This window comes from Muntiacus reevesi, chromosome 5 (assembly GCF_963930625.1).
Source record: "Muntiacus reevesi chromosome 5, mMunRee1.1, whole genome shotgun sequence".
Lineage (NCBI taxonomy): Eukaryota > Metazoa > Chordata > Mammalia > Artiodactyla > Cervidae > Muntiacus > Muntiacus reevesi.
In genome coordinates, this window is record NC_089253.1 from 39,498,619 (window position 1) to 39,509,517 (window position 10,899).

Here is a 10,899-nt window from a genome sequence, read left to right on the forward strand (position 1 = left end):
CGTTGTCATTCTCTACTAGTCCATTTGATTTTTATCTTGGAGGCTCAAGTCTCTGTCACTTGGCAGGATTCCAGAATCATTTTGGGTCCATGTACCTCAAAATCTCCCCATTTGAGGGATCAAGATACTAGGATCTTCATACAAAACCAAGATTGTGAGTTAGATATCAAAGAAAGAGTTTTCACTTATCTAATTAAAAAAGATTTCTAGGTCTCCAGCAGTGCACCCTTTGACCATGTCCACTTCACATTCTATAGCTCCTTGCCTTTTCCAATAGACTTTGTCAAATATGTTGAAATGAACATACAGTTATTTTCTTGTTTAGTCTCTGTGGTTGGTGAATTATACTGGTTCTTTTTTAAAATTTCTTTTTAATTGGAGTATAACTGCTTTACAATGTTGTGTCGGTTTCTGTGTACAAGGTGATTTATCCGTACGTATACCCATGTCCCCTCCCTGTTGAACATCCCTCCTACTCCCTCACCACCCCGTCTCTCTGGGTTGTCACAGAGCACCGGGTTGAGCTCCTTGCGTTATACTGCAACTTCCCATTAGCTCTCTATTTCATATGGTCATGTATATGCTCCAGTGTGACTCTCGATTTGCCCCACCCTCTCCTTTCCCGGCTGGGTTCACAAGTCTGTTCTCTCTGTCTGTGTCTCTATTCCTGCCCTGCAAATATGCTTATCAGTACCGTTTCCCCTAGATTCCATATATGTCATTAATATCCGATATTTTTTTTTTTTTTTCTCTTTTTGACTTACTTCACTCTGTATGGGATTCCCTGGTGGCTCGGGCAGTAAAGTGTCTACCCACAATGCGGGAAACCCGGGTTCAATCCCTGGGTCGGGAAGATCCCCTGTAGAAGGAAATGGCAACCCACTCCAGTACTCTTGCCTAGAAAACTCCATGGATGGAGGAGCCTGGTGGGTTACAGTCCATGGGGTCGCAAAGAGTCGGACACGACTGAGCGACTTCACTTCTTTCTTTCACTCTGTATAAGCTCTAGGTTCATCCATCTCATGAGAACTGACTCAGATTCATGCCTTCTATGGCTAAGTAATATTCCATTGCATATAAGTACCACAGTTTCTTTATCTATTCATCTGTCACTTCCATGTCCTGGATGCTGTAAATCATACTGCAGTGAACATTGGGGTACATGTGTCTTTTTCAATTATGCTTTTCTCAAGGTGTATCTCCAATAGTGGGATTGTTGGGTCACTGCAGGCGTGAAATTAAAAGACATTTGCTCCTTGGAAGAAAAGTTATTATCAACCTAGACAGCATATTAAAAAGCAGAGACATTACTTTGCCAACAAAAGCCCGCATAGATAAAGCTATGGTTTTTACAGTAGTCATGTATGGATGTGGAAACTGGACCATAAAGGGAACACATGTAAATCCATGGCTGATTCATGTCAATGTATGGCAAAAACCACTACAATATTGTAAAGTAATTAGCTTCCAACTAATAAAAATAAATGAAAAAAAAAAACACCAAAAAACTGAGCACCTACGAATTGATGCTTTTGGACTGTGGTGTTGGAGAAGACTCTTGAGAGTCCCTTGGACTGCTAGGAGATCCAACCAGTCAATCCTAAAGGAAATCAGTCCTGAATATTCATTGTAAGGACTGATGCTGAAGCTGAAGCTCTAATACTTTGACCACCTGATGCAAAGAACTGACTCATTGGAAAAGACCCTGATGCTGGGAAATACTGAAGGCAGGAGGACAAGGGGACAACAGAGGATGAGATTGTCGGATGGCATCACTGACTTGATGGACATGAGTTTGAGCAGGCTCTGGGAGTTGGTGATGGACAGGGAAGCCTGGCATGCTGCAGTCTATGGGGTCACAAACAGTCAGACCCGACTGAGCAACTGAACTGGCTGATGGTAGTTTTACTTCTAGTTTTTTAAGGAATCTCCATATTGTTCTCCATAGTGGCTACACTGATTTACACTCCCACCAACAGTGAAAGAGGGTTCCGTTTTCTCCACAATAGCCATTCTGACCAGTGTTAAAATGGATACATTTTAAAGTGTTAAACAAACCTTCCACTAGAATAAGCCTGTTTGTTCAGGGTATGATGACCTTTTAAAAACACCATAGTGGGAATTGACATAGGTACACTATTGATACTATGTATAAAGTGGAGATTGACATGTATACTTGATACTATGTATAAAGCAGAGATTGACATGTATACTACTGATACTATGTATAAAGCGGAGATGGACATGTACACTACTGATACTATGTATAAAGTGGAGATGGACAAGTACACTACTGATGCTATGTATAAAGTGGAGATTGACATGTATACTACTGATACTATGTATAAAGTGGAGATTGACATGTATACTTGATACTATGTATAAAGTGGAGATGGACATGTACACTACTGATGCTATGTATAAAGCGGAGATTGACATGTACACTACTGATACTATGTATAAAGCGGAGATGGACATGTACACTACTGATACTATGTATAAAGCGGAGATGGACATGTACACTGCTGATGCTATGTATAAAGTGGAGATGGACATGTACACTATTGATACTGTGTATGAAGTGGAGATTGACATGTACATTACTGATACTGTGTTTGAAGAAGAGAGCTGTTGAAAACAGACTCTGTGGCTCAGGGAACCCTACCCAGTGCACTGTGGTAACCTGATGGGAAGGAAATCCAAAAAAGAGAGGATATATGTATGTGTAACATTGATTCACTTTGCTGTACAGTTTAACTAACACAACAATGTGAAACAACTGTTCTCTAATAAAAATAAAAAATAAAGTACTATTTTAATTGATTTTCAAATACTTTAGCGAGAAGTTTTGCATCTATGTTAAGGAAAGCTATTGGTCTCCAGATCACTTTTCTTCTACTTTCATCTGCTTTTGGTATCAGAATAATGCTACTCACATAGAGTGTTAGGACGCCTTCTCTCCTCTTCTATTCCTGAAGAAGTTTCTGTAAAACAGGAAGTTTAGTCTTCCTTAAATATTTGGTGAAAGTTTCCATTGAAAGTACCTGCAATTTTCTTTGTAGGATGATGTATAACTATGCATACCCATTTATTTTATGTAATAGGTAAAGGACCATTCAGCTTTTCTATTTCTTCATGAAAAGAGAATAATAAACTTTTTAATATAAATTTCAATTTTATAATACACTATTATTGGTGATAATCACAATGTTGTACATTAGATCTACAGAACTTATTTTTCTATAGTTGCATGTTTGTGCCCTTGAACATCTTTTTCACAAACCTGGTTACAACATGAAGCTCTCTATTTTTATGAGTTTGGCTCTTTAAAATGTTACATACATGTGACATCATATAGTATTTTATTTTTATATCTGGTGACTTCGCATAAGGTCCTCCAGGTCCATTCGTGTTGTCACAAATAGCAGAATTTTCTTTTTTCTTAGCTGGCTAATAATCCTTTGTACATATAGACCATTTTTTAAAATCCATTTATCCATTAACACCCACTTAGTTTGTTTCCATATCTTGGCTATTTTGATAATGCTACAGTCAAAATGGGAGTGCATTTATCTCCTCAATATACAGTTTTAATTTTCTTCAGATGTATACACAGATGTGGGGTTACTGAATCATATGATAGTCCTATCTTAAATTTTGTTGAGGAATCTCCACACTGTTTTTCATAGTGGCTGTACCAATTGCATTCCCACCAGCAATGTAAAGGGTTCCCTTTTTCCATATCCTTAACAATACTTATTATTTTTTGTCCACTTGATAATCATTGTTGCAAATGATGTGTGGTGACATCTAATAGTGGTTTTTAAATTTACATTTCCCTGATAGTTAGTGATGTTGAGCATCTTTTCGTATATCTATTGTCAGTCTTGATGACTTCTTTAAAAAAATTTTTTTGCTCCTCTGCCATTTTTTAAGCTGGATTTTTTTGTTTGTTTTGTTACAGAGTTGTATGAGTTTTTGTATATTTTGGGCAGTAACTTCTAGTCCAGTGTATGATGTGCAAATATTTTTTCCCATTTAATTTTGCTGCCTTTTCATTTAGTTGATTGTTTCAGATCAATTTCATTTGGGATGTGGATGCAAAAATCCTCAGTAAAACACTAACAAACTAAATATGCATGCATGTGCGCTAAATCATTTCAACTGTGTCCAACTCTTTACAACCCTGTGGATATAGCCCACCAGGCTTCTCTGTCTATGGGATTCTCCAGGCAAGAATACTAGAGTGAGTTGCTGTGCCCTCCTCCAGGGGATCTTCCTGATCCAGGGATCAAACCTTCATCTCTTACATCCCCTGCATTGGCAGGCAGGTTCTTTACCACTAGCATCACCTGGGAAACTCCAACAAACTAAATATACCAACATATAAAATGGTTATAAACACAACCAAGTATTATTAACCCCATAAATACAGAATCAATCTAATACATATGATTAAATAATAAAATATAGTATGTTAAAGATAGAAAGTTTAAAATCACAAAATTATGTCATTAGAGAAAAAGCATTGGTCAACAAGTTGAACTCTTTCATAGTAAAAAAGCTGAATAAACACATGATAGAATGGGACTTCACCCTGATAAAGAGAATATATGTTGTTTCATTTTGTTGATTATTTTCTTTGCTATGTAGAAGCCTTTGAGTTTGATATAGTCCCAGTTTTCTATTCTGATTTTGTTGCCTGTGATTTTGGTCGTATCTATGAAATCATTACCAAGACCAACGACAAAAAAGTTTTCCCCTGATTTCTTTGAGATGTTTTGCAGACCCAATTCTGTGTTTAAATCTCTCTTACAAATGGAATATTATTTGGTCTTAAAATAGAAGCCAATCCTGCCATTTGAGGCAACATGGATAAGCATACAGATATTAAGATAAGTGAAATAAGCCAGTTACAGAAGGACAGATACTGAATGATTATGACATTTTTAAATTATTCAAACTTATAGAAGCAGAGTAGAATGGATGGTATTTGCCAGGCCCTGGGGGGTGGGGAGTGGGAAATAGTTTCTCAGTAGTATGAAGTTTCTAGATGAAGAACTTTGTAAAAATAATACCATATTGTGCATCAAAAATGTGTCAAAGGTATGGATCTCATGTTAAATGTTAACTTAAAAAACTACAAAAAAGCAAAAGGAAATTTTTGGATGTGATCAGTATGGTTAGTACCTTAATATAATGATGATACCTTAAATGTATATATATCTACAAACTCAAAGTGTATATCCTAAATGTGTGTGATAGTTATATATCTATTATACTTTAATTAACCTATAAAAGAGCAGATATGAAGAACATACAGAAATTGTCATCCTAAATGATGAAAGGTCAATTTACTCAAAATGAATTCAGGTACAATATAATGTCAACTATCACCACATATATTCAACAATTTATTGAAAGTTTTAGTGAGAATAATTAGATAAGAAAAAGAAACTAAAGATATACATCCATTTTGGAAAAGAAGAAACAAAGCTATTTTTATTTGCAAATAGCATAACTTTATATGTAAAAAATACCAAACATCCACTAAATACCTATTAGAAGTAATAAATGAGTTTATCAAATTTTCATGTTAAAAGATAAATTGCAAAAACCACTACAATATTGTAAAGTAATTAGCCTCCAACTAATAAAAATAAATGGAAAAAAATAAATAATAAATTGCAAAATCAGTTTTATATCTCTGGTGATGATGATGGTGAGTACTCAGTTGCATCTGACTCTTTGGGATCCCACAGATTGTAGCTCATGAGGCTCCTCTGTCCATGGGATTATCCTGGCAAGAGTACTGGAGTGGGTTGCCATTTCCTCCTCCAGGGAATCTTCCCAACCCAGATATTGAACCCGTGTCTCCTGTGTCTCCTGCATTGCAGGCAGATTTTTCTTTTTAACCACTGGGCCACCTTGGGAGGCCCCTTATTTCCCTAGACTAGCAATAGACAACACAAAATTAAATCTATAAAAACCAAATCAATTTATGATAGTATTACAGAGAATAAAATACATAGAAAAAATTAATAGAAGGAGTGCAAGATCTGTCCATTTTTAACCACAAAACAGTGTTAGAAAATAAAGTGGATCTTAATATAGGAAAAGATATCTCATATTTTTTATTGAGACAAACATTTGCAATAATGCAATATTACTCAAATCAATCTATAGATTGGATGCCTTGTCTATCCACATCTCAGCTGGCTTTTTTTCCTTTTGGCAGAAATTGACAAGCTGTCATTAGCATTCATATGAAAATCCAAGAACCCAGATTGCCAAAACAATACTGAAAAAGAAGAATAAGTTTACAGAACTTTCATTTTTTTCAGTTTCAAAGGTTATTGCAAAGCTATAGCACTGTGTGGTTGAGGCATAATAATAGATTGAGAGATAAAGGAATAAAATTGAGAACACAGAAATAAACTCTAAAGTTATGGTCCATTGATTTTCAACAAAAGGAGCAAGAAGTCTTTAAGATATGATGCTTGATCAAAACCACACACTACTGTATGTAAAATAGATGACTAATAAGAAGCTGCTGTATAGCACAAGGAACTCTACTCAATACTCTGTAATGGCCTATATGGGAAAAGAATCTAAAAAAAGGTGGGTATATGTATATGTATAACTGACTCATGTTGCTATACAGCAGAAAATAGCACAACATTGTAAATAGACTATACTTCAATAAAAATTAAAAAGAAAAACTACAATGAAGTATCATCCCACACTTGTCCAAATGGCCATTATCAAAATGTCTATAAATAATAAATGCTGGAGAGGATGTGCAGAAAAGGGAACCCTCCTATGCTGTTGGTAGGAATGTAAATTCATGCAGCCACTATGGAGACCCGTATGGAGGTTCCTTCAAAAACTGAAAATAAGAATTGCCATATATGGTCCAGCAGTCTCACTCCTGGGCATACATCCAGAAAAGATAAAAATTCTAATTCAAAGATACGTGCCCAGTGTTCATAGCAGCTCTCCTTACAAAGTTGTTGTCCTTGTTTAGCCACAAAGTTGTGTCTGACTCTTGTGCAACTCTAGACTCTAGCCCTCTGGACTCCTCTGTCCATGGGATTTCACAGGCAAGAACACTGGAGTGGGTTACCATTTCCCTCTCCAGAGGGGATCTTCCCAACCCAAGGACTGAAGCTGCATCTCCTGCATTGGCAGGCGGATTCTTTACCACTGAGTCATCAGGGCATTTGTAATAACAAGTAACATTTATGGAAGCAAACTAAGTGTTCATTGACAGAAGAATGGATGAAGAAGATGTGATATTAATACACATCAATAATGGAATATTGCTGATCCATAAAAGGAAAGCAATAAGTCCATTTGCAGGAACATTGATGGACCTGGAGATTATCATACTGAGTGAGGTAAATAAGGCAGAGAAAGACAAATATTATATGATATTACTTAAATGCTGAATCAAAACTGATACTAATGAACTGGTTTTCAAAACAAAAAGAGATTCACAGACATAAAGAACAAACTTACAGTTATCAAAGGGGAGGGAGGGTGGAGAGAGGAATAAACTAGGAGGTTGGGACTAACATGTACACACTACTATATATAAAATAAATAACCAACAAGCATAGCACAGGCACAGCGAACTATATTCAATATTCTGTAATAACATATAAGGATTACTATATAGTTTCTAGTTCCTTGTTACAATGATCTGTGTTTCTATTGATACTCTTTCTTAATTTCTTTAGCATCTTTATTACTTTCTTTCAGAACTTGGATAATAGTAGACTGGTGAGGTCTGTTTTGTTTTCGTTCTTTCGGAAGTTTCCTCTGAATTTTCATTCTACTTAACTTTCTCTTTCTCTGAATTTAGGAGAAGCAGTTATCTATTGTGCTGTTGAAGGGGTTTTTTTTTTTTCATTTATTTTTATTAGTTGGAGGCTAATTAATTTACAATATTGTAGTGGTTTTTGCCATATATTGACATGAATCAGCCATGGATTTACATTGAAGGGGTGTTTTAGGTGGCGGCATCCCTGGGAAGACTGTGTGAAGGAGAGGTTTATAATGGATGCTAGCCTGTCTTCCCTCAGGGTGTTGAATTTGTTTGGGGGTGACCTAAAGCCTGTTCCAAGTGAGGCAGGAATTCCGTCTGCTCCATGCCTGTCAACATACTCTCATGGACAAGTCTGACATGTCCCCAGTTTTTGGAGTAGAAGCCCTGAAAGTCATGTTGAATCTGGTTCCTTTCCCCACGAGTGCGTGCCTGCCCAGAAGAGGGGAGCACTGATGCGACCAAGGCCCATGTGCTCACAGAGAAGGCATTGCCTGTGCTGGCGTCCACAACTCTGCTCAGATGCCGCCCAAGGATGCATCCTTTTCCCTGACGTGTCCATCTCAGAGCTTGGTGGAAGGCTGCGATGTGGCGTGTGCAGGCTGACGCGTTTGCTAGGCTGGGCTTGGAGTCATGGCACTGCGGTGGCTGCACTGCTTTCCGTTGTATGGGCTGCCTCTCTGCGTGTTTTCCCCTGGGATCTCTCTGCCCCAGATCCAGAACTAAACCGTGCTGTGGAGTAATTGGGGCTGGGGCTTTAGCCCTGCTTAGCCTGGGGAGTGTGGTGAGGAGGCAGCTTCCAGGGCAAAGCTCTCTGTCCATCTTCACTGTTGGAGCCAAATGTGTGCTCCCTTTTGTGTAGCATCAAGACACCTCCAGCCCATCTCTTTGTCCCAGTCATTCTCCCAGCAACCAAGGGGGGTTGTGCCATCCATGCAGGGCCCCTGGACTGGGATTTCCAGGCTGTGACTCAGCCAGCTAGATCCCCAGAATGAGGGCCTGCCCCTGAAGAACTTCTCTTACTTTAAGACTCCTTTCCTGGGCTGGGATCCTGACCCTATGCCTTTCCTCTGTCCTCCTCTGTTATGTGGAAATCTGTCTTGTATCTTTGGTTGTATAGGAGTTCTGACAATTTCTCGTTAATATTTTGTAAGAATTGTCCCACATGTTGATGTATTTTTCATGTGTTTATAAGGACAGCTGAGCTCCACCTCCTCCTACTATTCCACTTTGAGCCCTCCCTTCTATATAGCAACTTTTATTTATTAAAAAAAAATTGTTTTTGCATTTGAAAATTTGTTCAATAACTTCATTTTATTAGAAATATTATTATTGATCCAATAATTTCTCTTTTAATGGACATTTAATCTCTTATACTTCTGAGGCTTTATTATCATTTTTAAATTTATTTATTTTTAACTGGAGGATAATTGCTTTACAAAATTGTGTTGGTTCCTGCCATACATCAACATGAATCAGCCATAGGCATACATATGTCCCCTCCCTTTGGAGCCTCTCTCCCACCTCCCACCCCATCCCATCTCACTAGGTTGTCACAGAGCACCAGTTTGAGCTCCCTGCATCATAGAGCAAGTTCCCACTGGCTATCTGTTTTACATATGGTAATGTATATGTTGCTGTTTAGTCACCAAGTTGTGGCTGACTCTTCGTGACCCCATGGACTGCAGCACACCAAGCCTCCCTGTCCCTTACCATCTCCCAGAGTTTGCCCAAGTTCATGTCCATTGTGTTGGTGATGCCATCCAACTATCTCATCCTCTGTCACCCTCTTCTCCTTTAAAAGTTGTTATATACTTTACCGTTAGGGGAAAGAAGGAGAGAATGGTAATGCATATCTGCTGCTGCTGCTGCTGCTGCTAAGTCACTTCAGCCGTGTCCGACTCTGTGTGACCCCATAGATGGCAGCCCACCAGGCTCCCCCGTCCCTGGGATTCTCCAGGCAAGAGCACTGGAGTGGGTTGCCATTTCCTTCTCCAGTGCATGAAAGTGAAAAGTGAAAGTGAAGTCGCTCAGTCGTGTCCAACTCTTAGCGACCCCATGGACCACAGCCTATCAGGCTCCTCCGTCCATGGGATTTTCCAGGCAAGAGTAATGGAGTGGGGTGCCATTGCCTTCTATGGTAATATACATAACAACTTTAAAATGACAGAGGCAAAATAACAGAAAAGAGATTACTAGATGACAAAGGGAGGAAAGGGAATGACGGGAGCAAGGGGAGGTGGCATATTTCTAATAGTACAAAATTCAGGATTCCTGTGGAGAGGGAATTCTTTAGTATCCTGACTGTGGTGATGGGCACGGGAAGATATACAGATGATAAAACTATGGTACTAAGTACAAGAACACACAAATATAAGTACAGGAAAAACTGGGAAAACCCGAATAAGATCAGGAGACAGTGTACCTGTCAATATGTTAGCTGTGATTATCATATTACCATTTTATAGATATTATTATTGGGGGAAAGTGCACGTACATTATATTTTTCTTGCTCCTGCAATGAATCATCAATAATATCAATAAACATTTCAATCAAAAGTATAAACGGGGAACTTCCCTAGTGGTACAGTGGATTGGAAGCTGTCTGCCAATACAGGGGGGAATGGATTCAATCCCTGGGCCAAGAAGTTTCCACATGCTGCGGAGCAAGCCCAAGCGCCACAATGACTGAACTCCTGTGCTGAGACTGCTGAACTCCCTACAGACTGTGCTCCTAGAGAAGCCCCCACAGTGAAAAGCCCACACATCACTCTGAAGAGCAGCACCTGCTCCCCACAGCTTAGAGAAAGCCCAAGGGCAGCAGTGAAGACCCAGCACAGCCAACAATAAACAAATGGATAAAAACTTTAAAACATAGAGGATTGGAAAGTTGTAGCTTGTAAACTGTAAGTATAAGAAACTTGGAATTGTTATATTAAAGTGAGTAAATGTACACTCATGTAGGTATAGCGGAGCATTACTAGACATAACGAGGCCAGGCACATTTTGATAAAATGGTCAGTTCATCAGGGTTCTGACCAGTAGCACCCAAAAACCCTTAATATACTCTG